General features: G+C 43.1%; 1 pseudogene; it reads right to left on the reverse strand.

Annotated features, from left to right (window-relative positions):
- Positions 1–13208, reverse strand: part of LOC112231378 — a 75022-nt pseudogene extending 61814 nt beyond the window's left edge.
- Positions 13209–23063: the final 9855 nt, after the last annotated feature.

Raw genomic sequence — 23063 nt, forward strand, 5'->3', positions numbered from 1 at the left:
AAAGACAGAGAGATAGAGAGAAGGGGTGGAAGAGAGAGAGGGGGAGGAAGAGAGAGAGAGACAGAGGAAGAGAGAGAGAGAAATAGGAAGAAAGAGAGAGAGGAATGGAGGGAGGGAGAGCAGAGCAAGGACTAAATCCTGTTTGTGTACTCTCATGTGTCTGTCAGGGTGTGTGTGGGTGTGCATGTGAATGTGCGAGTTTGGAGGTATGCCGCCGTGCATGCCAGAGACAAACAATGTGTGTGACTGGACCGGGTGCCGGCCGGGCCCATTGATGTGAGTGTATGACACACACAGGCTCAGAGTGTGGCATTTCATTTCTAAAAGCTGGACACCTTTTCATATGTCTCTGAATGAGAGGGCAGAGTAGTGCAGTGTCCTCTACTGTGGCACACACCTGCATCTCAGTCTCCCCCTTCTCTCTCTCTCTCTACCGCCATCCCTCTTTCGCTCATAGGTGCTGCAGGGGCCTGATCTATGGCATGGAGTGGCAATGTACAGATGAGAAGAGGCGAGAGGAGGATGTGTGAGAGATGCTGGGGGAATGGGAGGTGCACTCATTTCTGACGCGTGTGGCGTTCTTGCGAGCGGTTCTCGACCCGACGGAAAGAGGGCTTTGATTTAGCTGGGGGTCCAGGGCGCCCTGGATGGGCTCCATCCATCTTGTAAAGTAATTACGCTACGAGCCTTTCCAATGGAGGGAGGAGGGGGGCAGCTGGGGGATCTCAATAGCTTTGTAAATCACATTCTCTCACTAGAAACTAGAGGGAGATGGAGGCTTAGAGAGTCCTATTATATTTCAGACTTTGTAAAAAAAAGACTGTAAAACACTGCTGTCACACCTTAAAAAACCCATTTAGAATTTAGGGAAAGTGCAAGGAGAGTGGGAGCTATAGCATGAGAGAGACATTGTAATGGTTCAGGTATAGCTTTACTAACTTCATTATCTTCACAGCTTTGCAGGTCTGTGTCTTGGTGAAGTTTTTTTATTATGTTTTATTGTACTTAATTTAGTTAACTAGCTATGGATTGTTATAACCTGCTTTATCAACATTAATATACAATAGTTTGCAAAGATAGAAGCAATGTATGTATTTGACAGAGATCACGCACAAAACACATGTAAGCACAGAGGCACTCTTTCACCCTGCCTCCCTCACTCTCGGGACAAGAATGACTAAATGTGTCTTCAATGAGGTTGCCATCCTCTTCACTCTGTCTTTAGGGACAGCAATCACATCCCCCACAGTCACGGCCTGTCTTAAAGTGGACTTAGCTAGCATTAGCACGTCCACAGCCAAGTTATCCTTTCCTCTGACCCTAACATGGACAGAATGATAAGCGGTGTTAGGACTAGTTGTCTTGGCATATATATAGATAGGGGGTCGGAAGGTTGGTCTTGATATGTTTCCCCCGAGGACCCAGCTACGTCACTCAGGCCTGCAACTGGCCTAGGGGATAAATTGCAGCAGATACGAGATTGACCATCCCTTGACTCAAACACAATAGCATACTTCCATGCCTTTTGGCGTTTGAGATATCTTAATTACTCCATATCGTCTATGTTGTCTGTAGCTTAGTTCACACAGAGTTCAAATTCTTATTTTTAGTTGGTCAGAGTTGGTGATGTCTGGATCTCTTTTTTAGCAATGTCAGATACAGAACACCTTGAGGTGAACCATAGGATCAACAAAATGTGCATCTATGCGCATTGAAAAATAAAGAAATCATTGACCTATTTGGTGGTAGGTTGGCATTGTATCACTTCTACACTGATAGATAAGACATGCAATATTTGTATTCATTTTATTGCTGATAGTCAGGAACGTTTGTTTTTAAAGGCTGGAATAATTGTCTATGCCGGTTTTGGCCGAGAATCAGAACAATGCGAAATTAAAAGTTTAAATTGATATCCGGATTTGGCGCGTCTGAAACTCTTCAATCAGTCACTAAAAGACTACAGGTGCATGCTGCCAAACTCGTCAGTGGGAAGGCATCCCTCACGTGTCCCTACAGCGGCACTCTCGAGGCACAGGACGTCTCTCAGGCCGCAGAATACTTCTCACTTAGCAGACGCTCTTAACCAGGAGCAATTAAGATTAAGTGCCTTGCTCAAGGGCACGTGAACATATTTTTCACACAAGGGCACGTCAACATACTTTTCACCAAGTTGGCTTGGAGATTCGAACCGGCGATCTTTCGGTTACTGGCCCAGCACTCTTATCCGCTATGCTTTCAATTTGGTTGTTCAATAATGTCCAAAAAAGGGATCTCTTTTTGGTTTCCTTTGTTTTAGCAGCAGCTCCTTCAAATAATTTATTTATGCGGTAGTTGTTTCTCAATATTTATATCAGCTGCTTCTAGGGGGGGGAACGAAATGAAATATGCAAACGGCTACGAGGAGTCATATAAGGAGGGGTCATTGCTGCATGCAATGGATTTTTTTAATGACGTTACTGGTGGACAAAATGAGGAAGAGTTCTAGGGCATTTCTAGTTGGCCTTGTAATCTCCATACACCTCATTTCACCTGTCCATCAATATATCTGTCCACCATACAGGTTTGGCTAACAGTACGAGGAACTTCCAGAGGACTCAACAGGTTGTTATTGTCATGAATCTTGCCCTGGAGGCAGAACTAAGCAATTTCTGCTAGATGGGCCAGCTGCAAAGTCAAAATTGTATATACCGTAAAGATTTACGAAAACAAAAATGTGCTTTTTCGTCTTTAAAGTTAGGGTTAGGCATAAGGCTTAGCAGTGTGGTTAAGGTTGAGGCTAAGGTTAGGTTTAAAATCAGATTTTATGACTGTGGCTGTACCAGCTAGTGACCACTCTGCAGAGCTGCCTCCAAGGCAAGAATCATAAATGCCAACCTACGAGGGCTCAAATCACCATAGCTTATATACAGTGGGGCAAAAAAGTATTTAGTCAGCCACCAATTGTGCAAGTTCTCCCACTTAAAAAGATGAGGCCTGTAATTTTCATCATAGGTACACTTCAACTATAACAGACAAAATGAGAAAAACAATCCAGAAAATCACATTGTAGGATTTTTAATGAATTTATTTGCAAATTATGGTGGAAAATAAGTATTTGGTCACCTACAAACAAGCAAGATTTCTGGCTCTCACAGACCTGTAACTTCTTCTTTAAGAGGCTCCTCTGTCCTCCACTTGTTACCTGTATTAATGGCACCTGTTTGAACTTGTTATCAGTATAAAAGACACCTGTCCACAACCTTAAACAGTCACACTCCAAACTCCACTATGGCCAAGACCAAAGAGCTGTCAAAGGACACCAGAAACAAAATTGTAGACCTGCACCAGGCTGGGAAGACTGAATCTGCAATAGGTAAGCAGCTTGGTTTGAAGAAATCAACTGTGGGAGCAATTATTAGGAAATGGAAGACATACAAGACCACTGATAATCTCCCTCGATCTGGGGCTCCACGCAAGATCTCACCCCGTGAGGTCAAAATGATCACAAGAACGGTGAGCAAAAATCCCAGAACCACACAGGGGGACCTAGTGAATGACCTGCAGAGAGCTGGAACCAAAGTAACAAAGCCTACCTTCAGTAACACACTACACCGCCAGGGACTCAAATCCTGCAGTGCCAGACGTGTCCCCCTGCTTAAGCCAGTATATGTCCAGGCCCGTCTGAAGTTTGCTAGAGAGCATTTGGATGATCCAGAAGAAGATTGGGAGAATGTCATATGGTCAGATGAAACCAAAATATAACTTTTTGGTAAAAACTCAACTCGTCGTGTTTGGAGGACAAAGAATGCAGAGTTGCATCCATAGAACACCATACCTACTGTGAAGCATGGGGGTGGAAACATCATGCTTTGGGGCTGTTTTTCTGCAAAGGGACCAGGACGACTGATCCGTGTAAAGGAAAGAATTAATGGGGCCATGTATCGTGAGATTTTGAGTGAAAACCTCCTTCCATCAGCAAGGGCATTGAAGATGAAACGTGGCTGGGTCTTTCAGCATGACAATGATCCCAAACACACCGCCCGGGCAACAAAGGAGTGGCTTCTTAAGAAGCATTTCAAGGTCCTGGAGTGGCCTAGACAGTCTCCAGATCTCAACCCCATAGAAAATCTTTGGAGGGAGTTAAAAGTCCGTGTTGCCCAGCAACAGCCCCAAAACATCACTGCTCTAGAGGAGATCTGCATGGAGGAATCGGCCAAAATACCAGCAACAGTGTGTGAAAACCTTGTGAAGACTTACAGAAAACATTTGACCTCTGTCATTGCCAACAAAGGGTATATAACAAAGTATTGAGATAACTTTTGTTATTGACCAAATACTTATTTTTCCACCATAATTTGCAAATAAATTCATAAAAAATCCTACAATGTGATTTTCTGGATTTTTCTTTCTCATTTTGTCTGTCATAGTTGAAGTGTACCTATGATGAAAATTACAGGCCTCTCATCTTTTTAAGTGGGAGAATTTGCACTATTGGTGGCTGACTAAATACTTTTTTGCCCCACTGTATGAGAGCAGAGCAGTGATCTATGTCCTCTGAGACGCACGATGCTGAGAAGAGCAGAAGTGCAAGCCATATACGCTACAACATGGGACATAATGTGTCAACATTGATCTAATCATATATACATATATAAATATATATAATGTGAAAAGGTAATAATTGCCACAAGATAAATCAGATTTTTTAATTTTTTTTTACTGTCTAATAGATTGGTTTTATGCTGATTATGATATAAAAACCCCAGTGTATTGTGTCTGGTCACGGTTTCAGCAAATGTTTGGTTTTGATGTTGCCATTTTTAACTTTCAGTGGCTCAGTTGCTGCTATAGCTAGCTTCACTAGAGCCAACTGTGATTCACAGCTCTCTCTCTCCCCATGTCCAGAGTGAACCGTGTCTGCACCACCTGCCTCCGTCTTACATAAGAGCCTGAGAGTGCAAAGAAACCCTGGGCGGCAGGCGGCGCAGCACGCACACACACACACACACACACACACACACACACACACACACACACACACACAGAGCTGTGCAATCAGGGGATAAATGCAGGAGAGACGGTCTAAGTAGTAGGCAGGTACTATACCAAAACGAGAACCCATGATGTTGGACCCAGATGAAGTGGTTTGGAGGATGATGGAGAGCCATAGGGATGTGGAGTGATACAGGAATATTGAGAGTGATATGGGAGTAATGAGGTTTGAAGACTAATGCAGAGCATGTAGAGAATAACCAGGTAAAATGGATGGTGACAGACAACGGTGGTGTACAATGACATGGGGTAGGTAGAGTGATACAGGGTATTCAGGAAGGATAATATGGACAGTGACATAGGATGATGTGGAGGTGGTTATGTGATACTGTTTAGAGTAGGATGTGACAGGGAGTGATTAGAGATGAGTTATGAGGAGGGTCAGGGCTCAACCAATCATCATCATTTGTCTCAAGGGCACCCTGTGTTGCTCTAAAATAAACAATCAATATACAATTTTACAATCATCACGTGACAATACATAATTGGTTAGAAATGAACTTGTAGAATATCAATAGAGCGTTTGATGACGGGGCCATGTGAGAGCTGTAGAATGAACCAAGTCTTGATCAGCCTCAGCAGACATACAAAGCTTCCTTTTGATAAATGGTTAATATCCTGCATTAGTTAAGATGCTTGTTATGTGATGTATCGTCATTTGGAAGGCCAGATGCTCACCTTCAGGGAGCCTTGCATGCTTTAAAACAGAGCACATTCCAGAATGTTTCATTACACAGCACTGTACACTAGCGCTTGGCGTTAAAAACTAAGTACATCACTTATAAATGGGGACACGGACGTTACTCAACTTGGGGTGAAACAAATGTGTGGCTAGGTGGCAAACCCAACCCTTGTGATGAATAATGTCTGGAGGACTTCTACACCCTTGCAAAAAAAAACATTGAAATTATCAGTTCATAAGGGATTTGCAGTTTCACAAGTGAAAATGTCAATTTGACATGCGAAATAGCTGTTTTCAAATGTTGAGCTTCAAAATGTCACGTGAAACCATATTTTTTACATGTATTAAGTTGTAGAGAGTTCATGTTCACACCACATTTTCACATGTGAGGAGAAGAACATGTTTTTTAATCTCACATGTGAATTGCAGTTCTACATGAAATTTGTGGTTTCACATGTTAAAACCTTTCACAGGTGAAAAACACATTTGCCATTCCACATGTAAAAATTAATCACATGTGAAACAATCTCATTTGCAAGTTCACATGTGAAAAACAATCACATGTAAAAAAATTAAATTAGCAGTTTCATATGTGAAAAACTTCTGTCACTGTTCAATTTCACGTGAAAGTAAAAATCTAATGTGCAATCTCACTGCATAGCCACATTAACTACAATTTCTGTAAACAAAGTAAAAGTAAACAAACACTGTTTAGACTAAAAAGCATAATTTACAGTATATAATTTTGATATCATGGATGGTCCAGCCTCATACCTCAGCTTTTTACCAAAACTGAGGCAGCGAGACGCCTTTGTTAATGTTTCAATTAAGGATTGCAGCTTTAAACACCTTTAGAGTCGTAGTGTTATTATATAGTGGAATCCTCTAGGGAGTGAGTTACTTTAATAGAGTCATAGTGTTATTATATAGTGGAATCCTCTAGGGAGTGAGTTACTTTAATAGAGTCATAGTGTTACTTTGCCACCATGGCCTTTTTTGCCTTTACCTCCCTTCTCACCTCATTTGCTCACATTGTATATAGACTTGTTTATACTGTATTATTGACTGTATGTTTGTTTTACTCCATGTGTAACTCTGTGTCGTTGTATCTGTCAAACTGCTTTGCTTTATCTTGGCCAGGTCGCAATTGTAAATGAGAACATGTTCTCAACTTGCCTTCCTGGTTAAATAAAGGTAAAATAAATAAATAAATAAAAATTATATAGTGGAATCCTCTAGGGAGTGAGTTACTTTAATAGAGTCATAGTGTTATTATATAGTGGAATCCTCTAGGGAGTGAGTTACTTTAATAGAGTCGTAGTGTTGTTATGTAGTGGAATCCTCTAGGGAGTGAGTTACTTTAATAGAGTCATAGTGTTATTATATAGTGGAATCCTCTAGGGAGTGAGTTACTTTAATAGAGTCATAGTGTTATTATATAGTGGAATCCTCTAGGGAGTGATTTACTTTAATAGAGTCATAGTGTTATTATATAGTGGAATCCTCTAGGGAGTGAGTTACTTTAATAGAGTCATAGTGTTGTTATATAGTGGAATCCTCTAGGGAGTGATTTACTTTAATAGAGTCGTAGTGTTGTTATATAGTGGAATCCTCTAGGGAGTGATTTACTTTAATAGAGTCGTAGTGTTGTTATATAGTGGAATCCTCTAGGGAGTGAGTTACTTTTGTGCCATTAATATATATTATTGCAAACAAAGACAATGATATTGAAAGCAAAACATAAATAGGAAAGTATTGATAGCAAAACAAAATATTGCAAGGAAATAATGTTCTATTGCGAGAGCAAATTAATTGTATATGGATGCAAAACAATAGTTTTCAAATATTTTGTTAAAAATAAAACACCTCCCTCTTTCCTACAATTTCCCCGGTCTTTGGTTATTACACTGGCCTTTGCTTTCGCTTTCTTTTTTTCCATTTGCAAGTCATTCCAGCAACAAAGCTAAGCAGGGTTGGTATTGGTAGGTCCCTAGATGGGAGACCAGATGTAGCTGGAAGTGATGAAAAAAGTTCACCCGGGGAATTAATTTTTCACGAGGGAAAAAGGTGAAAAATGTAAATGTGAAACTTGACACATGTTCGAAAACCACATCTTACTCATGAGAACATTTCAAATGGGATTTGCACACACGTGTTCGAAAAGCACATCATTTTTCACGCTGTTTTTTTGTAAGGACAGGTACAAATTAACTTTAGGGCCAATACTACAACACCTCTGTCTGCTCTGCTCTGCTCTGACTCGGGCCTGCCTCTGTCTATTTGGCTATCTGCTTACCATCTGGTTTGCGCGTGTTTGTTTGCTTGGCTTGTCTCCTCCACCACTGCTGAAACCTAGTCCCTGAACTGACGCAGCAATGTAGTCCAGCTGGGATCTGAGTTTCCAAACAACTGAATAATTTAAGGCAGTTTTCAGAAAAGCAGGAATAAACTGCATTGCTGTTTTTTTCCCCAGTGGTATAATTCCCTATTCCCCAGCAATGTGATAGTGGGGCTTTCACCTGAAAGCGCATTTATTCCGCAAAAACCCACTGGCAGTCCACTGACTCCACAAACGGAAACTCCTCCCAATTATGCCTCTGTGTTTACTTGTGTTTTCCCTTCAGGTTCACCCGTCAAGCGAAGGAGCTCTATGTCCTGTGACATCAGGGCCTAACACCCACAGGAGCCGCTTACTTACTAATCCCTGGCCCCTGAAACACAGAGGGAACCAAGATTTTACACACTTTATCACACATAGAAGCTATATTCCAGCTCTGTTAAAAAGAGATTCTCTCTTCTCATAATCCTTGATTATCCCTGTAATGTGACAGGGTGAATGCAATAAGAGGTCTGGAATGTGAAATTAAGAAATGGGACATAAGCTGCCCTGTGTCATGTTGTTGGGTTGTGACTCGATAGTGACACGTAGCAGAGGAATGCTCAGGAAATAATTGCTCCCGGGTCTTGACAAAGGGACAGGCTGGGGACTGTATCTAGAGCAGTGGCCACCAACCGGTCTATCTTCAAGGCATTCCTAGTCGATCGCCAAACATTTCTGTAGAAAAGCCAAAGATAAACCTTTGCGCTCCTATTTGTTTTAAATTCGTCTCGCGCTGTTGCCACCGAGTGCTAACTCAAGTGTCAGATAGCTCAAATCAAGGTGCCTGGAACTTCCAAGACACCACAGCAAAGTTTCATACTAAGTGAGATTCCCGAACTGTTAAAACCAACACCAGAAAGAGACTGTCAAAGAATGCAGCTAAGAACTCCTGTTTTTATGAGTGTTCACGTTTAAGTTTTTATTCAGCACTGTTAACATTGGTTTTTATGAAACACTTTTACAAACCATAAAACGTGCCTCTCCCTACTTCCACTCTCGCCACAACCAACCAACCAGCACTGCAACTGCAATGAATGAGTAGCCAAATGTAGCCTGTTTATAGGCCTGCGTTGTTATTATTACTGGCTTGTTGTTTCCATTTTAATATCAAGGAATATTTGACTTTCTATGGTCATAGGAACAATATGAATTTGTGCATGAGGCAGAAATAATGCAGTGCGACTCGAGTTCCATCAACAGGTGGAAGACGGTGTCCCCTCTCTCTGGTCAGTCTCAGCGGAGGGAGGGAGAGAGCAGAGAACGTAAGAGGCGGACCCTCTGTTGCGCTCTCCCTCCCTCCGCTGAGACTGACCATCAGAAAAATCCAGTAAAAACAAAAAAGCAAATTAGTTCAATTTATGCTCAGCTGTGCCCCAAGTAATACAACAGATCTATTTAGCTCACGTTTTGAAATATAATATGGTCTGAGAAGAACAATATTGCCATGCCAAGCATAGCCAATATGCTGTGATCATGTATTAGGCCTAATGCACGAACCTTATTCCTACAGAACAGTTTTTAATAGGTTAATGTTGCATAGGTTTACGTTTTTAATTTTTTTTAAAGTTTGAGCGGAAGATCTCAGCTTGGATTTTGACTTAGAAAGTGATCTTGACTCAGAAAAGGTTGGTGGCCGCTGATCTAGAAGCTAATTGGACAACACTGGGTTTGACTAGAGTTCCGCTCCATCATTTACAATGTTGTTTTGAATCATCTCTACATTACTGGTCGGAAGGTCACAAAGCTTGCAACAAATGTGGCATGTTTGACCAGTTTCCCCATTTTCTTTTCCTTGTAACACAGTAAAAGCTCAAACTTTAGTCTTCACATTCTGAATAACACGAGCACTTTCCATCAGGCCTCCATAGCCTGTCAGTCGTAGCTCACGATGGAACACAACGAAGGAAATCTCCTTAGTCAGCAGCTGCAGCGGAGGCAGGACAGGGCAGGAGGGGACCAGCCACTCCTCTCAGTACAGCCAGTGTTGCTCTGCGTCCCGGCAGGCATCATTAGCCTGGTTCACTGGGCCACATTTGGGGATTTGGGGTTAGGCACCCATCTGGGCAAATAACCACAGTTCATTGGGCCATGTTGAGAGCTTTTTGGAGCCTGGCACCATCACAGGCAGCTGCTGAAATATAGATCTTGCCTTGAGAAAAGTGTTGAGTCCAGCCGATGATTCACACGCTACACTGGTCTGTTTGGTGTGAAGCCTGTGAATGTAGCAAATGATGAAGAACAAAAAAAATGACAGCTGGCTACAGTACATTGAGGTGGTGAATAGGTCAACCAAAGTGGTGCACTGAGATCAGCTGTATGTGAGAAAGGACCGTACCGACATCATTTGTATGCGCAAGAGGCAAGTGTACTCTGAGATTTCCTGTCCTCTGAGGGAACTGTACGGAAGTCAGCGTAAGACAGGGTTGTACTGATATCAGCCTGATAAGTGTGTGAGAGAGGACTAGGGATCACCTGGATGGGAAATGAACCAGCACTAAAATGACCTTGTTATATACGGTGAAGACATAAAAAAGATGGCTGCACTGACCACACACACCTGCAAAATGCAGCGTTTTCTGTAAACAACCCTATTCTTTCTACCAAGAAAAAAATGTCTACATCCACACATTTCTACTTGCCTGACATTTCACTACATATTGCCATGGAAGTTGCATATGATATGGCATGGTTATAAAGTTTCACTTAGGACAAGAAGCCGACAACTTCTAAAAAGAAGAGGATATGAAAATAAAAGCACAAAACCGAGCCAACTGTCTTAAAGTTAATAACGGAGTGTGAAGGAAGCAGGCTCCACCCACCCTGATGATGGTTTAAATGTTAATCCAGCTGCAGTAGATGCCTACAAGCTGGCCCTGTGTAAAACAGAACACACATTAGTTGTGCCAGGCACCAGAGAAGAAGTGCATACTCAGGGGTTGGTGCAAACTGAACATCGGCGTACCCTTCATTATTCATCCGCTCTGAGGAAAGGCCCCATATGCATGCATCCATGATGAACTCACTGCAAGGCTACATCCCTATAGCCCCTTCTCTTCCCTGGACCTGGCCTGCTCAACACAGCCACACGAGACTCCGCCAGTCTCCACACAGAGAAGATGCAGTATTGGTCTACTAGGTGAATCTCTCTACTCCGACAGGCTAGGGTAAAGATACTCTCTCTACTCTGCCAACAAAAAAGTATATGGTAGATTCTGTTATATATGAAAATGCTATGTTTGTGCTGTGAGCATGTCAAAGTGTGAATAATGAGTGTGCCTCATAGGTGAGTGCAGACCCTTAAGCCCTACACCCTCCTTTGCATGTAGTCTTTGATTTGATGGCAGCGTTATGACACAGCGAGTGCTGCTCCAGGCATGGGGCCAGGGTACAGGCCATAGACTTAGACATAACCTGTTGGTTTTAGTCAGTGGAAAACCCCTTGTGAGTTCTAACTTTAAGTAAATCAATCATGTTGATGCCCCCCCCCCAGATCCAGAATGCTGTACATTTAAAAACGAGCACAACTCAAGAGGGCTCTGCAAGTTCCATAGTCCAGGGCTCACACTTTTTCCTCATAACCGTCCAAATCATTGGACTGATAGAATCCTTCTCCATACATCATGTACACATCGCAGACGTACCCGGAGTCATTAGTGTAGTTAGGAGCACTAGCTGATTAGGAGCCCATCATTCAGATCAGTGGGCAGCGCAGAGACGGATCTGCTATTATTAAGAAGGCCAGAGTATAAACGTACCCAGGACCTCCATCTGAACAGAGGTCCTCTTGTCTGAGCTGAATTCTGCCATTGACTGAGTACTGCCCAACCAGCAATGAATATAAATGGGCCTCTCTCCTTAGACAAGAGTGTGTGCATTCACTTCCGTAGTCACAATGCACTCTCCTGTGATGTGCATCTGATCATACCTGTGTGGGAGTGTTTGTGCGGGTGTGTGTTTTACATGTGTGACTGTTAGGGTGTATGTTGATGACAGTGATCAATATTAAAAATTGCCTTTAAAGTGGCACTCCAGTCTCCTTTTCACCTCATTTAACACCTGATTTACTTAGCAAAAGGCACATCTCAATAGGAGGTCCAGGTAAGTCATGACATGGCACAAGTGTGTGTGGGGGGTGCTCCTCAAGTCCGAGGGAGGCCGATGACATCACGACTTCCCATCAGACGGACTCTTTGAATGCCCTACTCCTTGAAGTTACCAGTTGTGTATTAAAAAAACACAAAAATGTTTTACCTTTTTGTGGGTGTACTTTACTGTATTTCTACTTGGGATATCGCTTTTCAACAGGAAAAGTAAAACAAAAAAAGTCGCTGCAGGACGTTAAAAGAAATCACAAATGCCATCAAACACACGACAATCTATTTAACCTATGGTGGAGGGATCTGGCACTCTTAAGAGCACAAAGCCTACAACCATTATCTTATCAAGTGAAAAAATAAATAAGTCCCTACGTAGCCAACGGGGCTAGCGATGGGCGCAATTAAGCCCCTAAATGGCTCCTCGGTTGGTGAGCAGCACTGCCGGTCCGACTCATAGATAGGCATGTCCTGATTCAAATCAAATCTGATACCGACCGTCTTGGTTCCATTTTATTATTGGGTAAGACGGAAAGACAACTCGGCATCGTGGGTTGTTCTGCGGATAATAGCCAGCCATAATGTTACCGTCAAAACGTCAGGAGGCGACAGTTTATCAACAGGCAAAGGCCACTGATATAGCCCACCGTTGAAGGAAAACGTTACAAATTCACAGGAAGATTTGCCAATTGACATCTCATTTCCCAACAGTGACAGTGCGCCATGATCGATACATGGGAAGAACCTATGGAGCAACCGCATCACCCAGATGCTTGCACACACATAAAAGCTATAGGAAATCATGACAATTATGTTTCAAAAAGGTAGGAATAGGCTTACCCAAAATATTCCCAATAAGCGTGAGAACGCGAGGGTCTCCCTTGAAGATGTGTCTTGTTCGCTCTCTTGTTTTATGGGGTTATGCTTTACGCCATTTCTTTCTTTTGCATGATTATTTCTCAGGAAAGTGACGTGTCGCAGGCTTTCGCACATCAATTCACCTTCTCGGTGTCGGTCTGTCTCCCCCGTTCCCCCCCCAAAACACCTAATGCCCCCCTCCTTCTGTCTTTCCTCTTTCTGACAACACCCTTCTCTCTCTCTCTCTAGTCGACAGATAGCTCACCACATGTTTGATACCGTAAGAGAAAGCAGAGAAAATAAAACAATAAAAACAAATGCGTATAACGCATTAGCGGCTAACTCAACGCAAAGGATGCTCGTCTTCTCTCCGTCTCTCCATGGTGATACATTTCCACGGCGCCTCCCTCTGTTGCGAGAAGGCCAACATTAACGAATGATTTAAATGAATAAAATAAAGACTCTCCAAACAGGGTTTCAGACCTCTCCTTTGGTTAGCCTTACTTGCGATTCTTCGTTGATGTTTTATATTGGCTACAAAGGGGAGCTATGAATGGATCTTCCGTTTCGTTGTGGCTTCGTTTGGTATATCATAATTACTTTTACAGGATTGTTGCCTAACGATGTTCATTATTTTGCAGCCTCTCGCTCGTGAATATTCCTCGGCTGCTGCCTTAGAAGAGCTGCTTGTGTGTTTCATCTCTCTCTTTCTTTTTTCTTTCTTTCTTTCTCTCTCTCTTTCTTTTTATCTCGCTCTCTCTCCCTCTCTCTCTTTTTTTTCTCTCTTTCTCTCTTTTTAAAACTGACACATGCTCACTCGAATTCACTCAAAGCTGCTGCAGAATGAGTGCGGTTCCCATTTTTACCACAATAAGGATGTCTTATTATCTGCCGAAGCCACTCTGTATCTGTGAAATTATATTTACATAAATGTTGTTTTGTCCACACTCGGAGCAGTTTTAACTCTATTGAATAAAGTATATTTTCAGATGGAGATCTGCATCTGGGTGACGTCATAACATGTTAAAGCGATAGGAACATTTTCCTTCTCCCTCGTCGACAGATAACCCATCTGAGATACAGTAGATAGCCTATGTTGCACCGGGTCTCGGTATCTTGAAATAAAGCATCTGTGTTCATTATCCAATGACTTCAATGAACCATGCTACTGTGATGTTGCATTCAGTCCTACAAAATGTGTTATAGGTATAGGCGATGCCAGAGTAGCCTATGATGCCAGAGGTTCACTTCTGTGGCACCTTGGGAGAATCTCAATTGCATACTCCTCACATCCTCTCTCCTCGCCTCCTTCTCAAAACCTATTGGAGGAGGAGTTTCTCTGACTTTCTCATCCAATAAGTTTTGAGAAGGAGGTGAGAAGAGAGGACGGGATGAGTATGCAATTGAGGTTTATGGCACCGAAGGAGTGGATGTCGATTAAGGCAGCCCCCCACACCTCTCTGATTCAGAGGGGTTGGGTTAAACGCGGAAGACACATTTCAGTTGAAGGCGTTCAGTTGTACAACTGACTAGGTATCCCCCTTTCCCTTGTGCGGGCCCTGTCTTGCTCAGTCTGAGTAAAATATATACTGTATAGCCTTGGTATTCAATGGGCTGAGGAAAGGGATATGATTATTGGCTGGTGTTTCAGTGTGCTGTTATTCTGTAGCAAGCGAAACTCAGATGTCATGTTAAAATGAGGGAGGGGGTGGGTTGTTGGGTGCTGGTGCCCCCAGACCCCCCTGGTGGTGCCCCCGGGGGGTCTGTGACCACTCATCACAGGTAAGGGGAGAGCAGAGGACTGACAGAGGAGAGAGCTGGCGGCTGCAGGCACATCATCCGCTCTGTGAGTCCGTGTGATTAACCACAACAACAAAGCAGAAGAGCTGCCCAAACCAGCCCCAGGGGTTTTACTCAGCAACTCTGCGTGTGTGTGTGTGTGTGTGTGTTTGTGTGCATGCCGTGTGTCCTATGCATGTGTGTGTACCAGGAGATCATATTCTTTAGGTTAGGACATGGGTCAATAATGCACTAGAGTTCTATGAGTTTCAATCATGAATAAACTGTTCATACACAGTTGTCCATAAGAAGTTGTAAATGTATGGGTTTGTTGGCTCGTTATGTAGATGATAGCTTGCAGGTTTCTACGTCCGAGGTTGTAAATGCTAAGAAAGGTCACACACACACACACACACACACACATCAACCCCTAGCCCACCCCGCCTGTGTATGTCAACAACTTTGGGCTTGATTAAATCCGTATGGCGAAAGTTCAGCGCTATAGCGCGACTGAAACATAAAAGTCATTTCAGATTGAGCTGACCTCGGCCGTGTTTACCGTGGATGCAGAGTCTCTGCGAAAGTTCAGCGCTATAGCGCGACTGAAACATAAAAGTCATTTCAGATTGAGCTGACCTCGGCCGTGTTTACCGTGGATGCAGAGTCTCTGCGAAAGTTCAGCGCTATAGCGCGACTGAAACATAAAAGTCATTTCAGATTGAGCTGACCTCGGCCGTGTTTACCGTGGATGCAGAGTCTCTGCGAAAGTTCAGCGCTATAGCGCGACTGAAACATAAAAGTCATTTCAGATTGAGCTGACCTCGGCCGTGTTTACCGTGGATGCAGAGTCTCTGCGAAAGCGGGAGCATTGGCCTTTTACATTTCAATCGTGCTTGACTCAAACCTTTTATTTCAGACATATAACGTTGTTCATCTATATTCATCTCAGTCTGGGCCATGGTCTCGCAGACAGTCATCACCGTACACATCATCAAATAAGGTGAGGGAGGGAGAGGAGAGATGGGAAAGGATGAGGGGAGTGGGTGGGAGAGAAACAAAACGGACAAAATAAGAGCGGGATTTGGTGAGGCACTGCGTTTCAGAACGCTGTCTGTGTAATACACTGTGTCATAATCAACTGTATGCTTACGGTATACATTTGTGTGAGGACTGGGTTAAATAGGTGGAAGTACAGGTGATTGTGAATGTACGTGTGTTGGTAGCAGGATGGCGTTTCATGTGCTCGGGAGCATTCGTGTAATGCATACAAAGTGTTGAATTGGTTGTGTTTTGTAGCCAGGGCTCTGCTTACAGTCTTTTCTGACCAGGTGCTAATTGGAGCCAGTGGCAAAACCCATCCGTTTGTTTCCATCGACTTTAGGGCAGGAGCACAAAGCACTCTAATGAGTACCTAATTATACTGACCACTCTCTCTATAGCCAAGACCACAAGACAGGACAATGCTGTTACACACACACAAACACACAGACAGATACAATATACACTGAGTATACTAAACATTAGGAACACCTTCCTAATATTGAGTTGCACCCCCTTTTCGCTCAGAACAGCATCAATTCATTGCACAAGGTGTTGAAAGCGTTCCACAGGGATGCTGGCCCATGTTGGCTCCAATGCTTCCCACAGTTGTGTCCAGTTGGCTGGATGTCCTTTGGGTGGTGGACCATTCTTGATACACACAGGAAACTGTTGATAGTGAAAAACCCAGCCTGGCACCTACTACCATAACCCGATCAAAGGCACTTCAATCTTTTGTCTTGTTTCACTCTCTAAATGGCACACATACAAATCCTTCTTTAACCCGTCTCCTCCCCTTCATCTACACTGCTTGAAGTGGATTTAACAAGTGACGTCAATAAGGGATCATCGTTTTCACCTGGATTCACCTGGTCAGTCTGTGTCATGGAAAGAGCAGGTGTTCTTCATGTTTTGTCCACTCAGTGTATATTATTGGGCTCTATACAGAGCTAATGCTTTATGTGCAGTGTATTTGCGAGGTGGTGTTTTTCTCTCTCAGTAAATGACTCCAGTGTGAGTGCATCCCTCCATGGTTATGTGGGAGGGGAGAGAAGTTTGGGACATTCAACATGGCGCAGTAGAACAGTGCTCTCTGTTGGACATAACTTGTTAGTGTACACAAACACAGAAATGGATTTGAGCTTTAATCCTATTTAGTCTATACTCTATAGATGTGTCAATTAATAGAGACGACTCAAACCCAGAATCTGTAGCGGCACAGGTAGCACTATGATGCAGTCCCTTAGACCACTGCGCCACTGATCAAATATACTTAAGTATCAAAAGTAAAAGTATAAACCAGACAGCACAATTTTATTTTTCAAAATTGATTCACGGATAGCCAGGTCCACACTCCAACACTCAGATATAATTTACAAACGAAGCATTTGTGTTTCGTGAGTGCGTCAGATCAGAGACAGCAGGGATGACCCGGGATGTTCACTTCATAAGTGTGTGAATCGGACCATTTTCCTGTCCTGCTAAGCATTCAGAATGTAACAAGTGCTTCTGGGTGTCAGGGAAAATGCATGGACATTATTTTCTTTAGGAATGTAGTGAAGGAAACGTAAAAGTAGTCAAAAACATCAACAGTACAATACAGATACTCAAAGTATTTTTACTTAATTGCCTTACACCGCTGGTATTGATCCAGACACGACTGCTATGTCTGTGTGTCAGGAGCAGGTGTCTGTGTCGTCTCGTAAGGCTGTGTCGTCTCGTAAGGCTGTGTCGTCTCGTAAGGCTGTGTGGATCATGTTCCTCTATCCCTGTCATTTCACACTCTCCCACTGAATGCTTGATTATTTCACCGCACCTCATCTCCTGGAGTGTTATAGTTTTTCACCGTCGGTTTTCTCTGATGAGAGGTGCGTGTTCAATCAATTTGGGTTTGAACACATTACACACACGAGTGCTTCTAAAATGATGGACCTCCTGAAAATCTAAACTCTTACATTGTCCTCCCATTGTAAAGCAATGGACTGCCAACATAGCCTACATAGAGTATCATAAACCCAGGCAGATCGTGACTTTGAAATTGGACGTCTATCCGTGTCCTGACGTCGTCGGGAAATGCCTTTAAAACCGGCCACTAGGGGCAACAGTAACTGTTATTACCATCAAGTAGGCTTGGGTTATTGGGGTTTTGGATGTTGTGGATGAGCGTAATCCAATGATTCTGGATCAGAAGGCTGCGTGTTCGATCCCAGTAATGGATACTTAAAACATTATTTTTTTTTTAAATGACCTTATCCTTAACCCTTACCTTAACTATTCGGAATGAGTGCCTACACTTCCTGTTTTAACACTATCAAAAACCTTAACCCTTACCTTATCTATTCGGAATGAGTGCCTATTCCTGTTTTAACCCTAACCATATCAAAAATGTATTTGAAATGTGGATAAACTTCTAATTCTGCAGTGAGGCTGTGAGAGCTAATTGTGGTCCACACACACACACACACACACACACACACGTACGTACGCACGCCCACACACACACACCTTAGCTCTCACTCTATCACAGCTTCTCTCTCTCCAAAGCCTTGTCCTATACATGCCTACACCTCTGAAGCCCTTTGGGAATACTGATAGGGTTTCCTGTAATCCGTCCATGTGTTGTGGGTTTTTGGACCTGCCCATTGTCACAACATCCACCGTTCCAATTATCCGCCTTGTCAGAGTCCCTGCTTAGGCTTCAAAGAGGACACATTTCAAGGTGACACTGCAGTGGTGAAGGGGATTCTTTAAAGGGACGGACACAGGAGCTCAATAAATGATGTTTCCTCCCAAGATTGTTAGAATCTCAACTTTATTTCCTGTCTTGGAAAGGTTGGATAGAGAAATGGACACATTGAGTGAACTAAATTATAATGGTAGTTACTCTAATATGAGGCATTTGGAATAACTTATGTATGCATTTCAACTTCTAATTGGTTCCAAAATAGGTATGGTAAGGGAAGTTGCATGCTAAAGTATTTCAGGCTTGGAGAAAATTCACTGCAGTTCTATTTAGCTATGTTCTGTTCACCGTGCAGTACAAAAATAGCAAAAATAGGAGTGTATGTAACTACGTATGCAATGGGTTTGTCTTTAGAAGACATTGTAGTAACGCCTGGTACAGTGTATTTACACCAGTTGCCCAGAGGGTGTCGCTGTTTCCTCGCCTACTGCACCCATCATCTCCTCAGCAGCAGGTCCTGCAGTGAAAGTCAGTGGGATGGAGCATGGCTCACAGTTAACAGTGACAGAAACCAAGAGTGGGACAATCCTTTTAGGATTAAACTGGTCAAATCTCTGTTTAGTTACAGTAGACTACACAAGTTGTTGCATGTATAATTAAAGTGCAATATGTCTCTATCCTACTGACAGTGTCCCCCTCAATGACCCCAAGGCTTTTAACACTCTCTACCTCCCTTCCCTTTTAATACAACTCTTCTTTCTATTGGCTGTCACATGATTGTCAGCTGTAGGCTGGAAGAAAGAGATAGAGAGAGAGAGAGAGAGTGTGAGAGAGACATAGTGTGTATGAGAGAAAGAGAGAGAGAGAATGAGAGTGAGAGAGACAGACAAGGAAGGAAGGAGGGAAGGAGTGTAAGAAAGAGAGGTGTGGGTGTGTGAACCATGCAGGGGGGATCTGAGTTGCAATGAGTGTCTTTGATCTCACTGACATGTCTCCATCTTATACCTCATCGATACATCTAAGTCCCCTGTCTCTCTGTTAGAAGGAAAGATTGAAGCTTCACCTTCATTTGACCTTTTACTGATGCTGAGAGGAGAGGGTGAAAAGGGAAGATGAAGGAAATTCAAAGACAGATGAGGAGTTGGTGAATGTGGTTTTGATGTGAATGTTGATGAAATGTTTTATGCCACCATTAGCATCACACGCAAACACACACACACACACACACACACACACACACACACACACACGCTGTATTTAACAGTCTCACTTCCCATAACCATGTCTGTAATAGGATGAGGGAAATCGTGTTAAAGGATTTAAACCTCTGCTGCGAAGCCGTGTAGGGGTCCAAAGCTCTCGCTCTCATTCTGTTTCCCCTTCTCTCTCCTCCCCCTCTCCTTTCTCTTCCAGTCACTTGATTCTGTCACACACTGTCACTCCCACAGACTTCTGACTAACCGCAGGGGTCCCATAAGGACAATGACAAAGGCAGAAATGCAGAGAAAAGGAATAAAAGTTTGTGTTTCTCCCTCCCCCTCTCCCCAAACACCAGTCAGAGGCACTGCTGTGCTGTGAGAAGGGTTGTCTCTGATACAGATAAGGACTGTAGTAATTGATAGTTACGTAAGGTGAGGTTCTATGCACTCGGGCCTCCTGAGTGGCGCAGCGATCTAAGGCACTGCATCTCAGTGTTAGAGGTGTCACTACAGACCCTGGTTCAATTCCAGGCTGTATCAGTCATAGGGTGCGCACAATTGCACCAGTGTCGTCTGGGTTAGGGTTTGGCAGGGGTAGGCCGTCATTGTAAATAAGAATTTGTTCTTAACTGGCTTGCCTAGTTAAATAAAGGTTAAAAAAAATAATAAACCCAGACCTTTTAGAGATAAAAGGGCTCCTTAACATTGCAATACCTCACTCCATGATGACAAGGAGTGAACACACTTGTTACTCACCAATTCGGATGAGCCAGGTTTAATGAGAGGCCTCAGGCTGATGAAGAGAGAAAGAGAGGGACCGATACAGAGAGAGAGAAATAAGCTGTGTCTCTGTCAGCTGAGGATGCTGATTGGCTGAATACCCAGGGCAAGAGATGGTGGGAGTTATCAACTAAAGCAGCATGACAGAATACTGCCACGTTTTCAAACTACCGGTAGTTTATTTGAAAATATATATAAAGCAATCTGTGCATTTGAACAACAGCATAAATACACCTATTTCACCTTTGCATGACGAAAACCCATGACCACTGGTGCACTTGCTGCAACTGTTTTGAACAGATTAGATTGCACTATTTAGAATGAGCAGCCAGCTCACGATCGAACAAGTGCACTAGGGTGAACAGTCGTCACTAGTTACCACAACCATAAAGTCATCAATCCGGCCTATTTCTACAATGTATCTTAAATTGTGATTTTAAACCTAAACCTAACCGTTTAACCTAACATTTACCACACTGCTAACCTTATGTTTAAGCCTAACCTACCGTAAGGTTTTCATGAATTTTTACGACAGTCAATTATTACTTTGTGGCTGTTGTAACTAGTGGAAACCAACATAACAAAAGCGTGTTCAGAAAACACACGATCTAGCTGGGGATAGCTAGCTAACATAATGCCACAGCATGATAAGCTAACCAAGTAACTTTCATTCTGAAATAACTTAGTTTAGAAAGCTAGCAAGCTGGCTGCTTATCAAAGGTAGATAACTGGTTAATTTGACACAAAAACGACTTCTCAATGTTTCTCAAACGTACTGTAGCTGGCTAATTAATTTCATGATGCTTTGTGATACACCCGGTTTGACGTGTTTTAGTCCACACAACATGTCGCCCTGTCACCAGTAGAACCTGATGGACAACATGGAGGGGAAACAAAATTGGCCATACTTTTTTCTCCTACCAGATCCACAATGAGAAGGTTGTAGCTTCACAGCCTTTTCTCACTGGGCACAGACTTCAACTTCTATTCCACATTGGTTCAACGTAATTTCATTTAAAAACATAGAAACAATGTTGTTCCCACGGATTCATTTCCATATCCAACTTGAAGAGTCGTATTTTGAAGATGAAAGGTCATTCTAATTTAAATAGCACAAAGTCAAATGGCTCCAAGTGTGTTTGAATTGAATGCACCGTAAATTAACAGGAACGAACAGATATTCATCATCACCGTGTCATCTCTCCTCTCCCCCTTGTTCTGATCAGACCCCCTTCTCAGTTGAAGAGGCAGACAGTGAGACATGGCACCCTTCAGTCAGGCATCATTGCCTTCGCATCAATACAGATCAAGCGTTAGAAGATATTTAGTCATTTATAAATGATGTTGGAAATCAGAGCATTACCGTCAGCATCAATATTCAGCATGCTGATGTATGATGCCTCGTTCAGTTAAGCACTCTCGATCAATTAGAACATGACATGCCTCCTTCTATGTTGCTCAGCTGAAGATGCCTATGTTTGAGTCCAATAGAGCTTAGAATGTATTACATGTAAACACGCCTATTAACACAAAGGAATCGGCAGAGTCACCCGTATTTTTATTCACAAAGATGGAGCGACCTTTAGCAAGACAAATGAATCCGATGACTTTGATTAGTCCTGTAATCATAGATTCATTCCTACACCACAATGAATCACTGAATCAATAGCACACGACCCTTGCTCTGTTTCTCAAGAAGGACACCGTGGCTGGGTCCGTTCTGGCTGTGGCCAGCAGGAGGGGCTGGCTGCCTACACTAACCTTCTTCTTCTTTCTTAATCCGGTGGCAGCTCTGCTTGTGAGAGATAGTCACGGTGTGTGAGAAAGACCATCAAGGAGGAGAGGGAGACCAGGACGAGAGGAAATGAAGGAAGTAGAGGACAGAGGGAGAGGAGGGTTGATGAAGGTGGTGCTGGGGAGGCAAAAAGATGAGAGCACTGGACAAGTGTGTGTATGTGTATGTATATACTGTATATATATATATATATATATATATATATATATATGTTTCAGTGGAGGCTGGTGGGAGGAACTATAGGAGGACGGGGTCATTGTAATGGCTGGAATAGAATTAATGGAACGGTATCAAACACATATGGAAACCACATGTTTGACTCCTTTCCATATATTCCATTCCAGCCATTACACCGAGCCCGTCCTCCTATAGCTCCTCCCACCAGCCTCCTCTGGTATGCGGGTGTGTGTGTAATTGGGGGAATGGAAGAGCTCTCCTTAAGGACATGGCTCGATTTAGAAGTACTTCTTTCCCCCCTCTAAGAGTCTGTCTCTGTTCATGTCTTCTTTTCCTCTGTCTTCTCCTTGTTGGATTTGGTCCAACCGCTTGTTCTAACTTTCCATTCTCTGCCACCCCCACCCCCCCTTCCACTTCCTCCTCCTATTCTCTCCCCAAGGCTTGTCTCTGTTGGAGTTGCAGGAGGAGCTGGTGGGTATCATTTCCCACAATCAGCAGAATACAGTCCATAGCCCCCCTCCCTCACCCTGCCTCCCTCACCTTCCCTGCCTCTCCACCTCACCCCTC

The sequence above is a fragment of the Oncorhynchus tshawytscha genome, linkage group LG30, assembly GCF_018296145.1.
Source record: "Oncorhynchus tshawytscha isolate Ot180627B linkage group LG30, Otsh_v2.0, whole genome shotgun sequence".
Lineage (NCBI taxonomy): Eukaryota > Metazoa > Chordata > Actinopteri > Salmoniformes > Salmonidae > Oncorhynchus > Oncorhynchus tshawytscha.